Source organism: Megascapheus bottae, chromosome 19 (genome assembly GCF_031878675.1).
Source record: "Megascapheus bottae isolate mThoBot1 chromosome 19, mThoBot2.hap1, whole genome shotgun sequence".
In the NCBI taxonomy this organism is placed as follows: Eukaryota; Metazoa; Chordata; class Mammalia; order Rodentia; family Geomyidae; genus Megascapheus; species Megascapheus bottae.
In genome coordinates, this window is record NC_143527.1 from 2,117,137 (window position 1) to 2,130,502 (window position 13,366).

Genomic DNA, 13,366 nt, shown 5'->3' on the forward strand with positions numbered 1-13,366 from the left:
CTTTTGTGGCCTTCCAAAAGACACGACGCATGGTTCTTGCATGGAGTTTCGATAACCAGTCGCTCACCGAATCAGGTCCCACGGTGACAGAAATCCTGGTAGTGAGGGGGAGGGCAAGTGGGAGCCAAACATGGGGTGGGGACCAATGTAGGCACTCCCTGACGAAGGGAACTGGAACCCCTCCGCACTTCACCCTGACCTGAAGTTGCAAAATCAAATCGCCTTGGTAATGCATTGTCTTCTAAACCCACAGAGCAAGTTTATCCAAAGGGAAAGGAAAGTAGGGAGTCTCTGAAGAGAGGGACCCCAAGAGGAGTCCAGCGGGGTCTTCTCGGAGGGCAGAGGGCGTTGTCATAGCTCAGGGCTCCTCACACACCTCCTCCCCAGGCTTGGCGCTGACGGCCTGAGGCCTCTGCATGCGCAACCCTGGATCTTTGCATTGGTTGAGTGGATGCCCGGGGCGTGGTGGGAAAGCGTGCTTGAGCAGGAGCCCAAGGCACCATGGGACGAAGACGCCTCACGACATGCGTTCCCCACCACATGCTGTAATTCAGCGGCAGTGCAGCCCTGTCTACTCAACACTTTTCATTTCCCCCTTAATAATGAACGCTAACTCTATGCCTACGGCTGGGTTACTACCCCAGTCCAGAAACCCTTTTCACTGGTTACCTCTTCTAGTCAGACCGCCTGCTCAACAAATCTGACTCACCCGAAGGGCAATGCCGTCTTCTGGGAAGTCAGACCAAAGATTTTCCTGTGACTTCTTCCTTGCAGGTTCTGAAAAGCAGCATTTAAACTCTGAAGAGTCTGCCCTTTACGGCTCTGCCGTCATTTCAGCCTCATTGTAAAACTTACTCATTTATTTTATTCTGGCATTTCGTCTGTCATTATCGCTGGCTTGTTCACGATTTGATCTCTTCTCCATTCCTACTTCATGTTTCAAGTGGATGCGATGTTTTCAGTCTCCCTTTGACCCCCACCCACCCACACTGGTCACCCACCTAAATCATGTTTTATGTCTGTCCCAGAAGGTTTTATGGTAATTAAATAATAACATTTCTCCTAATAGTTCTAGGAACACTTGATTATTGTATACTAGCTATATCAGATGCCGTGGATTGAAATGGACATCAGGCAACTGGTTCCTTTCAATATTGGTCTTTCATTAGGTTATGCCTATAGTACAAATTCAAGTACACCTTGTGTTCTGAGCAGTAGATGTAACCGAAGGGAAGACTGCTTGCCCACCCAGCAAGGTGATGCTACAAGCCATTTAGGATATTTGGCTTTTTCCATGTGTAAACCCAGAGCAGGTGCAGCCAGGTACATATGTCAGGAGGGAAGCAAAGTGGACAGCTGAACCCACAGGTAAATTCAGATCCTACGAGAGACATTGCTCCCCCATGCCGCCATCCCTACACTTCAGTTTACGTTATGAATTAGACACAAGACGTGACTTACAAAGATAGCTAACAGAAACTATCGTTGCAACAAGATGCTATCGTAAGTGGTTTATAAAACTTATGAGTCATTTATTTCTGGCATATTCCACCTAATAATTTTGAACTTTGGCTAACTTGGGGTAGCAAAAACTGAAATGGGTTAACAGGGGGTGCTATATCCATCTCTGAACCTACAAACTGTGGTTTGATTTAATGCAGAAGCAAAAAGAGCCCCTGGGGGTGGGTGCAGAAATGACAGGAAGTCAATGAGGGAGAGGCCTTGTCTCAGGGCTGGCCAATGCACCCCTCACCCTGGAATTTGTCCTTCATGAATCTGGGTTAAAAATCTCCTTATCTAACTATGTTGTGAGATGAGCTCTTCAAAGCACCAGCTAGGGGATGAGAATTCCCGAACGCTTTCCTAGCTCATACATGGGTGAACAAAAACTACACACTCTAGTATAGCTTTTCAATATTGGCGACAGCTGCAAATGCCTTCCATGTTCATGCCTGGACTCTAGTGTTTTGAATGCTAAAGTTCTCTATGTAATTGATTAAAATGTACTACTTATGTGCTGTGTTGTTATCATTTAGTGTTAACATTCAATACAATAAACATATTTTTTATTATCTGTAAGTAGTTGTACAAAGTCTGCTAGTCAATAAATAAGTTTATAAATACAATACATTTTTTTGTTAGCCGTGGGGCTTAAACTCTAGGCCTGGATATTATCTCTGAACTTTTTTGTTCAAGGCTAAAGCTCTACGTCTTTGAGCCACAGCTCCCTTTCCTGGCGTTTTGGGGGGATAGTTAATTGAAGATAAGTGTCTTATGGACTTTCTTGCCTGGGTTAGCCTTGAGCCACAATCCTCAGACCAGCCTCTGGTTACATGGGATTACAGGTTCGTGGAGTGTAGTACATCTTGAACCATTGCAGTATGTTCTTGAAGACATGCCAGTTCAGAATTCAGATTCAGAGACACAAGTTTTGAGTGCACAGAAATAATGTAGTAAACGTTCACCTGAAGAAAATGTTGGCATATTTCACCAAACATTCATCAGAAAAACAAGTTAGACTTTCCTCAAAGACCTCAGCATAAGGTCCAAATAACATAGCCTTAAATATTCCAAACAATATTGGCTTCAGTCTTGGAAGCAGAACTATATAGAAGAACTTTCCCCTATCCTCATTGCAAAGAAGCTCTGATGAATGCAACAATTCATTAAGAGATACTAAAAACAAGTGCTTTGCAAAATGCAGCTTGACTGACGGGTTGCTACTGCGTGTACTGTGTGTCCCGATGGGCGCTGGGCTTGCCTCGGTTGGCGTTGTTGTGTGCTGTAGGGAGACATGGCCACCTGATTGGAGCCGGCTAGCAACACGTGTGCAAGGAACATGGCAGGCTTGTTGCTGCTGCTCAGAGGTGTGGAAAACCGGAAACTGGAGTTGCAGCTTCCACACCCAAACAAAGCCCTGGGCCTCTGCAATCTAAGTCTAGCCACCTGCTGCTGTCCAGGAGATAAGGAGATGGCTGTGGTGAAGGGCGAGCAAAAAGGTCACTCACTGCACTGCAGGGGCAGCCGAGGAAGACAGTGTCTCCATTCATCTTCACTTGTCTTCGTGGTACAGACACGAGCTGCTGGCTTAAATGGGCGAAGGGGAAGGCAGAGAAGAGGTATGCACCATTATTTGACCTGTCCTGGTCGCGCAGTCTGGTCAGCCGTGTCTGCTCTCCTGGTCCTCACAGGCGGTTTCAGTTCCACCTCATGAATGTGTTACCAGCCAGTCCTGTCCTTCCTGGAACCAGCCTGAGAGAATGGCCTGGAGCAGTGACATGTACGAAATGGAGGCAGAGGTGAGAAGCTTTCCTCCTGCTTTCAGTTAATTCATGGGCAGAAGTGAGGAGCCTGTGCTTCTCAGCAACAGTAGCTTTCGAGAACCTGTTAAAGTGACACGAATTTCCCTCCCCAAGACTGTGGTCCATGGCCACCTGGGTGGACATCCTGTGTCCGTCCCCAAACACAGCGGGGCTGGAAAGTGCATTTCATGATGCACAGAAAAACACTGTAAAATGTCTTCTTGCTTTTGTGTCTGGGGAGGTTTGCTGTAGGAGCTCCACAGAAGCTTCTCACAACTCACGAGCCTGAACGTCCGCTTCCTCGCAAGCATTATCACTTGAATTCTTCCCCAAATCACAAAAGCAGAAATGGTCTCCTCTCCGCAGTTTCATAAGAGCTACCAGAAGAAAGGCATCCCGCACAATGTAAAATAATGTCATTCAAATGGATAATCTCTAGCTATGCATAAAAGGAATGAGTACAAAACGGAGCTCATTATCCTGGCTACTGGATACTAATGCAGAAGGAGAAAAGAGCCAAGCACTTCATTCCAACTTGCCGTTGAAGGTACATTTAAATGCTAAATGGTGGAAGTGTGAGAGAAGGAAGGCTGGGAAGACTAGCGGGGGAAGTCCCTGAGTACTTCCTCATTCTCAGAGACTCCTGTGTTGTTCTTCTCAGGTAGCCAGCGGGAAAAGGCAAATTTCCGGGAGGTAGGCCTGGGTGTGCTCTCCTTTTCTGTGGGGCCTGAGAGTATTGTATTCCTTATCCATGTGAGTATTCTGGACAGTCTTTAAAAGAAACAAAAACAATCATTAGACCTAACACAACTTAAATCTTAGAAAAGATGTCAATGCATCTCAGTGCCCGGGCACACAATTAATCTCCATCCATCTCCAGTAATATAAACACACCTGTGGGATGTTTTCCACAGAATACATGAAGGAAAACTCATAATAAATCTCAGACGATTGCCTTATCATGACTGACAGTGCTGCTGGAGGCTCCTTCTTTATGAGTATAATTTGGGAGCATAGAAAAGCAGAAGATTGATTTCTACAGAGCCTTTCCTTTCTTTCAGTTTTTATCCCAAGCGGTGTGACTTCCTCTTCTTTAATAAAAAGGAGTGCTCACAAAAATGCGGTTCCTGTATTTAATTTTTAAAGGTGTGCTCGCACACACAACCCCCTCTCAGACTGGCACGCACCTGCTATGACTCAAACACACTCCAGCTGTGAACGTGTGTCCACGGCTTCCTCTGTGAATCACAGGAAAATGTGTCTCCCTCGGACCTCCCTCCTCTGGGTCACAGTGAGCGGGGAAGGTGCTCTGGGAAGCCTGGAGGCAGAGCAATGTCCATATTAGGACTCCACTGCACTTATAATGAACAGAATGGGGTTCTGCCCTGAGTGTGATAAATATTTCATGGGGGCAGATACAGAGCTCTCACGGCTCTATGGGGGGGCGGAGGAGGTCTAGAAACTTGAGGGCATGAGGGTTATGCAGAGGAAGCAGGTCGCTGGGTGTATGGGTTTGAAGGTTATACCTCATTCCTGGGCCACTCTGCTGTCTCTGCTTCCTGTCCACCATGAGGCGAGGAAGCTCCTTCCCCACAGCTCCTGCTGCCGTGATGTTCTGCCCAAGAGTAAGGGAGCAACCCTGGACCGCATCCTCAGACGCACAATAAATATATGATAACACACACACGCACCATACAAGATACCACAGTCACGGATACGGCTCTTCTCTCTCCAGTTGTTTCTGTCAGACACTTACCCCACCCATGGAGAGCCAACTGATGCAAGTGGTAATCAAATGAAGATTTTCATATTCTGTGATATCGTCTTAGCCAATGATTCTGGACCGTTCGAAGCCCTGCCTCACAGGCCAAGGCGGGTAGGTGGGAAACGGTGAAAACACATGGGTAAGTGATGGAGGAAACGCCAGCCCCTCCTCCTTGTTCATGAGAACCGTGTTGCCTGTGTCTGATTGGTATTTGAAGGCCTTCTTTTCTTTCTTTTTAAACTTTTTGGCCCAAGACTGGTACCAATGAGCTCTTGATGACTGGCTGGAGCTTTACCAACCGTGTCTTCAACCAACCCTAGTATCAATGGACCCTCTGTGTGAGGTGGGCTACTGGAATTGTGTTGGTAAATAACAAATAAGACTTACACTGGCCTGGGAAAACAACTCCCCTTCCAATGAACACCTTTTATTTTCAGAAATGATTAGCCCTGCTTTACTAAATTAGCACTTGGGGATTTGTATCTTTGTTACCATGAAGGTAGAGCTGTCAGGAGGAACTTTCTCCTTCCATGTTTTGAATTTGGCAAAATTTTCTAAATGTTTAAGGAAAAAAAATATTTTAGGATGACTTGGGAAGAGAAAAATTTGTGTGACAACCATTAGCTTACAATGAAACTTAGATTTCAGGAAAGCTGGGAAATGGCTTCCACATCCCTCAGTGGCAGTATAGGGGTGTGGATAAGGCTTCTGCCCAGTGTGATCCTTTGCTGGCTGTTCCAGGGGGACTCGCCAGCTTTCTCAACTGTCCTTTGTATGAACCGAGGCCAACAGAAAGCTGGGAGGGCGGGCCGGTGGGAGCCCCTGTCTCTCAGGCTCACAGTCCCCAGCGGTGGTCACAGCCGGGGCTCTGTGGGCAGGGGCTCTGTGGGCAGGGGCTCTGTGGGCACGCTTTCCTGGCTTGGTGCTCACTCCTGTTCTGCCCCAGGGTCCAATACAGGGTAGCGTGTTGTTTCTTAATTCCTTTCCCTAGCAGGTTCCTGGTGCTTCTTGGCTGTGACAGTTTCTTAGACATCCAATCTCCGTTTTTGATGAACTCGATGGCCAAGAGTGTCAAAAGCTGCCCTTTAATTGTGGTTTGTCCAGCATTTCCTGTGGTCAGGCCAACGTTATGGATTTGGGGAGTGAAGTGTCACATCTGCCACAGCATAACAAGGCATCTGCCAACTGCCCTGCGTGGCATTGTCACCTGGCCCTCGGCCCTGCTCCAGCTCTCCCTCCACCCAGTTCCACGACTTCCCATCCTGCTCTTGGGGAGAGGGTGGAGAGCACAGCTCTTGCTCAGGGGTGGTCAGACGGGAAAATTAGGCTCCTGCTAATTCTTTAAAAAAAAAAAGTCACCTTAAAAATATGGTTTTGTTTGTTTTACAAAACATCTGTAACCATCTTGGCTCTGAATGCCAGCTGGCATTGGATCCTACAGCTGTGGTATTTTGGTTCTTGAGGAGCGTCTAGCAGTCTTATTTAAGTCCTTGGAGTCTTAAATACTTTATTTCCTCTTTTTTTTCCTTCTTTATTGCTGGCATGGGAGTTCATTCGGTGGCACCTGTGACACCCATGAGCCTCCACTGCTCGTGTCTTTGTGTTCTGTTTGGGCTTTTTGCTCACTGCGCCTGGGGCTCCTGACCTTCTGGTCTCTGCTATGACTCAAGGAGATCACTCTGTCATGCCCTTGCCCATGTGCTGGACACATATTATCTCATTAATGACAATAACCAGCATTCATACATGGGTGACTGGCTCTTTGTCTTCAAAGCCCCTGTAAACATTAGAGAATCAATTAAAAATTGACCTAGTAAGACCTCAGAGCCTTGCTCCAGCCCTGAACCCTTAGAGCTGTGGAGGTCTCCGGCCCTCCCCCGGCAGGCCCAGGTAGAAGGAAATACCAGCCCAGGGTCCCATCCAGACCCACAAGACTTAAGGCTGGTGGCACACCAGTGTCCCAGTGGCAGACAGTGCCAATTGATGCTCCATCAGTCATCCACGAGTCACCTGGTTAGGCACGGCCCTTGTTAGACTGAATGTGTGTCCAGTGCAAAGCCACTTAGCATTGAAAGTGTAGTCTCTCTCGGGCTTTTGCACAGGGCTTTATCCAGCCACTGAAAGCCCAGCAGAGCCCAGGCCCATTCTCCCACAGTGCAGCCTGGACCTCTGACCTTATGAGACCACAGCAGCCACCCTCTCTTTAGCATTACATTTTTTTTTTAACCTGTAAGAAGAGGAAAGTCTGCTGGAAATTCTACTGAACACGTAGAAGAGGTTTCTTTATTTTGTTGACAATTAAAGGTCAGGAGTGATTTTTATTTTTTTATTCTATCATCAGTATTTCTATAGGCTCAAATAAATAGCCCTAGCTTCTAAACCTCGGGGGAAACAGTTGTCTGGAAAATTAATAATGCCAAGTTTTCTTTAAACATGGATGCACACATTCTTAGGGATTCAGAATGTGTGAGGTGGAGCTTTTTACCCAGCTCCCTGTCTGGTCCTCCAAGGTCACGGGGTGCCCAGGCAAGAGGCAGCCCCCACACAGGCGGAACCCCACAGCCCCAGCCAGCCCCCGTCATGCCTTCTGAAGACCATGCCACCTTCCAGACCTAGCATCTGGCCTAACTCCGTGACCATTTCAGAAGGACATGCCATTCCTGAAACAGGGAGAGGTGTGGACAGGAAGCAGGAGGAGCACTTGTTCACCACGGTATGACCTGCACGCAGGGGAACCAAGCTGGGCCAAGGAGATCCACATTCCATCCTGGACAGCTCTTCCCCAAGGCCAGACCTTGGCCCTCCGCCCGAGACAAGGTTTACCCAGGCCGCCTGGAGAGACACAGGTGTGGGGCAGGAACCAACGGCTCCTTTCCCCCTCTGTTCTAATCACCTGGCAGAATCTAGAGAGAAGCTGGGTGGAGTCCTCTGGGGAAGCAGGACATTTCCCTGGACCGCAGGCACAGCAGCAGTCAGCTTTTTGTGGTACTTTTACTTTCTTATAATTTTTCTTGACAAAAATCGGTAAAACCAAACTAGATTTCCAGAGGAGGGTCTACAGAATGTAGGTTAGATATGTAAACTTCTGAAAATTAGACAACAGACTTGAACTGTCTGAATATATCTTTTCATAACTTTGTGTTATCTTTTTATATATTTTCATGGGGAAACTCCACATAGAGTAAAAAACACACTTTTGCTTCATCAGGTAGACTCCAGGCCCAGATTCAACTTCTAGTTTTCTGACATCTGTGACTCCTCTGTGACTGACAGTTCTCGGTAGCAGAACTTCCTGCCCACAAAGGCAGGGACTAAGAGTAAGTACCTCCCAAAGCCAGCCTTGTTCAGTGGGCCAGCACGCCCCAGTGGGCAGTCTCTTTCAGCTCTTCCCATCCAAAGGTTGTTTTTTCCTTCTCCTTTTTCTGTCCTCTGTTTCAACTTTTTGTATGGTCTTTGAGGATCTCATAAACCAGGTAGCTTATGCTATCAAAGTAATGATTCCTAATGCATTATGGAAAGGTAAGACAACACTCGGTAAACTATGGTCAGTCAGCCAACGCAACTGTTAACTTCCTATTGTTGGTTTGTACTAGAAAAAGGAAGAATTCAGTCAAAGACTAATGTCTTATAAAGGTAGATATATTTATCTTTGTGTTAAAATATGCCTGATCCAGAGAACTGTTTTACAGCAGCACTAGAGGGTACTAAGGAGGGTATTTCTCACTTTTCCTAAATTAGACTACAGTCTGTATCATTGTAATTTATTGTTATAAAACTCTCCTGTCATCTAATACATGCCAAATGAAATTACTAGATTACTTTTATTTTGTAAGTGCCTTAATTGTATTATTTACCCCCCTAAAACTTGCTCAGTGTAAATAGGTTAACATTCTCATAAAAATCTGTTAAGTCTAGAATTCCAAGTTCACCCTGTCTGATGCCTGCGGAACTTTCCCTTCCCCATTCACCACTGCCTAGCCACTCAACATCCTCTCAAGGTGACCTCCACGCCGGGCTTATGCGTGGTCCCTCCAGGATGTTTAATATATACCTGCAAATTTGTTGACATTCCTCCTTTCAGAAGGTAGAGCCTAATTCCCCACTGGAGTTGGCAAATCACTTCCAATGAATAGGATGTGGCTAAGGGAACTCCGTTACCTGCTCGCGGTGTCAGGAAGGGCTGAGCTGGTTCTCCTCCGCATCACTCGTGGGAAGCTGGCTGCTGCACCTTCTGGCCAGTGACCCTGGCCGGGTCCTACTGGCCCTCACAAAGGATGGCAGGTTAAAATCACCCAGCTCCCTCCCAGCTTCTGGCCCTCAGATGCCATGCAATGTCATTTTAGGGTGACTTCTTGCACACCAATCACAAATCAAACACTTCACAGTGCCACTTTCTTTCTTCTGATGGGGCTGGCTTGAGAAGCGACACTGAAAAGCCACTGGGTCAATCTTGCCTTGAGTTTTATAAATGAGGACAATCACAGCTCTAATCTCGAGACTGATGCAGAACTTGCATAGCAAACGTACACAAGGGAGAGCCAAATTCTGGGTGGGAGGCCAGCTTCCTGCAGGCGTCCGGCCATGCACCCCAGTCCACCCTGTCCCAGCCCCAGACAGTGCCCCCTCTGACAGGATGCAGTCCGGGGCCTCTGGCTGCTCTCTGCCGGCTCTTCGTGCAGCTTGATGCACGTTGGTTTCTTCTGCTGCTCCAGAGGGCAGGGGCGGGCGTGTGCTCAGTGCTCACCATCGGCCCCTTTCAGGTCACGAAGGCTTTTCCTCCATGGGAGATCTCTGAGCACGGCCTGACAGCAACACCATAGCGTCTGAGAGTTCACTCCAGGGAATGAAATCTCACTGCCCTGTGTGTTTTTCCACACACATTTTAGAATTATTTTATGCTCTCCTTTCTTTACTGTTTTGCAGCTCTTCAACAGAACAATCTTTACACTAGTCCCCAGAATTCGCCAGGACTCATCTAATGAATTGTCTCTGCTTTGGTGTGTGTGTCTGAATGTCTGGCTGTGTGATATTAGCATTCTCAGTGCTGGCTTCTCAGTGTGTGAATCTTCTGGAAGCAACATCAACATTCAAGTGCTCATTATTTAGAAGAAAAATTGATCTTTCCATCCAGCCACTTGCTCCCTATTAAGCTTCTAGAAATTTCTGGATAGATTACTTTTCACTGTGCAAGACTGTTTTACACTGAGATTTAAACATAATTTAAACAACAACATGACTAAGATCTAGTGATAAATCATTGGAAAAGAAAAACCTGTGAGCACGACAGCAATTTGCAGAGCCTTGGCCACGTGAGCCTGCATATAGGTAGAGCTTGGCAAAGGTGAGGGACCCACCTTTCAGGGGTGACCCCGGGACCCCAGGACTGCTCCTACCTGCACAAACACGTCACACCGTAATGTTCCAGCACACGCAGGGGACATTTTCCAGGGAAACTCAAAGAGCCTATCATAGGCACACTGTCTAATGAATCGGTTCAAAGACTTCCCAATAAGTCTTAAATTCGTCTGTCCATCTACAAAGATTTTGTAAGCAAGCTTATAATTCGACTAATCCAGTGAAGAAAAAGGGAGAAAAAATCAGCTTTTCTCTCAATGAAGCCCTGGGTTCAGCAATGGAGAACTTAGATTTCGTGCAAAGCATTCCGGTCATCAAGAGAGCGCTGTGCCACCCAGACAAGCCCAACCCTTCGGTTCAGCCTGCTTATAGCTTGGACATTTATGTTGCCTTCAACCGGAGCAGGGAAGATGATGGTAGGGTTTATCACTCCACGGCCTTCCCAAAATTCTCAAGATGTGCTGGCTGGAGTGACAATGACGAGAGCAGCGAGGGAAATGCACAGCTGTTGGATTCCCTGATGTGTTGGGCCCCCAGTGCAGAGAAGCTGAGGGCTCTGGGCGTCCGCACAGGGAGTCGGCTGTGTTACGTGACGTGAAGGACAGACGGGTCCTCATGGCTGCCTCTCAGAACCTTGCTGTGCTACTCCGAGTTCAGGTGTGTCCTCTGTGCCCTGGGAAGGGTGTGACTCCAAAAGGAAGACGCGAGAATAAAGTGAGGAAGTGTTGGAAAGTGAGAAGGCTTAATTCCTTCGGGTCAAATTAACAGGATTTGGGAAAAAGAAAAAAAATCCTATGAGAAAAAACTTGAAAAGTGCTCTTGGGATTTGATTGGAAAGTAAGCGCTTCCAGTGGTAGGAGCATATTACAGAAGAGAATTAGGAGCCCTGGGGCACAGCCAACCAGCTTTTCTCCTAGGTCGCATCAAAGAACACTTCATGACCAGGATGGGCTGAAGAAGACCTGATGGCCGAGTGTGTGTGGTGTTGGGGATGAGGCACAGAACGGAAGACAAGACATGAGCACATCCTGTAGTATTTAGTAACAGCACCATGCTTTTGTTCCTTCACAGGGTTAGCGTACGAAGGTCAGAAGTCAGCCAGGAGACAAATGGGTACTGGAAATGCTCCTATCCTCCAGGCCTTTCTTTTTTTTTGCCAGTCCTGGGGTTGGGCTCAGGGCCTGAGCACTGTCCTTGGGTTTTCTCAAGGTTGGAGCTCTACCACGTGAGCCTCAGCACCACTTTCGGCTTTTTTCTATGTATGTGGTACTGAGGAATCGAACCTGGGTCCTAGTGTATGCTAGGCAAGCACTTTAACCACTAGGCCAAACTCCCGGCCCCTCCTCCCAGCCTTTCTATAAATCTAAAATTGATTTAGAAAATAACCATTTAGTTTAGGGGGAAAAAAGTCAACCTTTGTGTCAGGCACAGTAGCTCAATCCTGTTCTTCCTGAGGGGCAGAGGTCAGGAAACTGCATTTGAAGGCCAGGCCAGGCAAAGAGTTTTTACTAAGCTGTACACCCATCTCCTGGGTGTGTGAAAAGCACACACGGAGGAGGTCAAGATCCACGCTGGCCAGGGTGCAGATCAAAAATAACAGAAAGCGTCGACAGAGAGGCGCGAGGCCCTGTACCCTGTCCATGCCCACCGTCTGGCTCCACCATCCAGGCTCCACCATCTGGGCCGAGGTGGAGGCAGAAACCAGTGGTCACAATCAGACTTGAGACTTGAACGTTTGAGTGGAGCAGTACACTGAGGTTGTTGTTGGTTTGGCGGGCACGGGAACCAGCTGAGGCCCTGAGACTTCCATCACACTGTCTGACCCACTCCATGCCACCATTCCATTTTACAAGGTAGCATGGTGGGAGGGCTGGCAACAGCCACAGCTTTCTGCAGACTTCTGGGGCCTTGTATGGACTCTACACCCCTCTGGGCCTTGGCTCCCAGTGTGAGGGACCATTAGAAAAATGTACTCCTGTCACTGTATGTCCCAGATCATCATGAAAGCAAGCACAATGCTTCCTGTGAAAACCAGAAGTCTTCAGGCTGAGAGCGTAAACTGACTTACTCATTACCGTTTGAAGAGAGAGCCCATGGCATGCGTGATGCATGCAAACTGCAGGCATAAACGTTTGTGTATGCACACGCTTGTCTTTATGAGAGCTCATAAAACCCAAAGAGCACTCATTGATTTTCATCTTATTGTAAAGAAAGAAAAACAGTGAAGTGCAACTCATCCACAAACACTCTAGAACACTGCCCTCATTGGAAAAGTATGACTGTGTTCATTTTTCTAAAGATTTGCATATTTATATAATCCTTAATTCTTAGCTGTGGAATCATCACATTCAGTTGAGTTCTGTGGGAAGTTCTCAACTTTTATCCTTGACTTTTCTTTACCTTTAGTTTCCCAAATTATTGGGGCAGTTGGCACATTGTAAAGAATTAGCCCACTAACGTTTCGGAGCCTCAGTTTCCTTCTCTGTGAAACAAGCGCCTGGTGGAGTTGAAGCAAGAATTATGTTAACAACAGTCTCTTCTTGGACTGGTATTTTGTAAACCCTCAAAAATATTAGCTCTTCACTCTCCATGAGGATTTGGAAATGTCAGAATTTGCTGCATGAAGTATTTGACTTAATTCATGAGTGTATAATAAATCAAACGTTGTGTAAATGAATGATGCATGTGAAATATATTAGATGTGACTTTAAGAGTAACTTTATGACTCTCTGAAGAGTGAGATGAAGATCCTAGACCCTAAATGCATTTACAACACGTCCACTCCCATGTGTGCCTTTAGATTTACTATCTCTCAGGAATCTGCTCATTCTTAGGATCCTTCAGTTAGTCTACAAAAAGAAAGATAGAAAAAGGAGACAAAAGAAAGAAGAGGAGAGAAGAAAATGAGAGCAGAAAGAAAACCAGAAAAACTGTCCCTAAGACA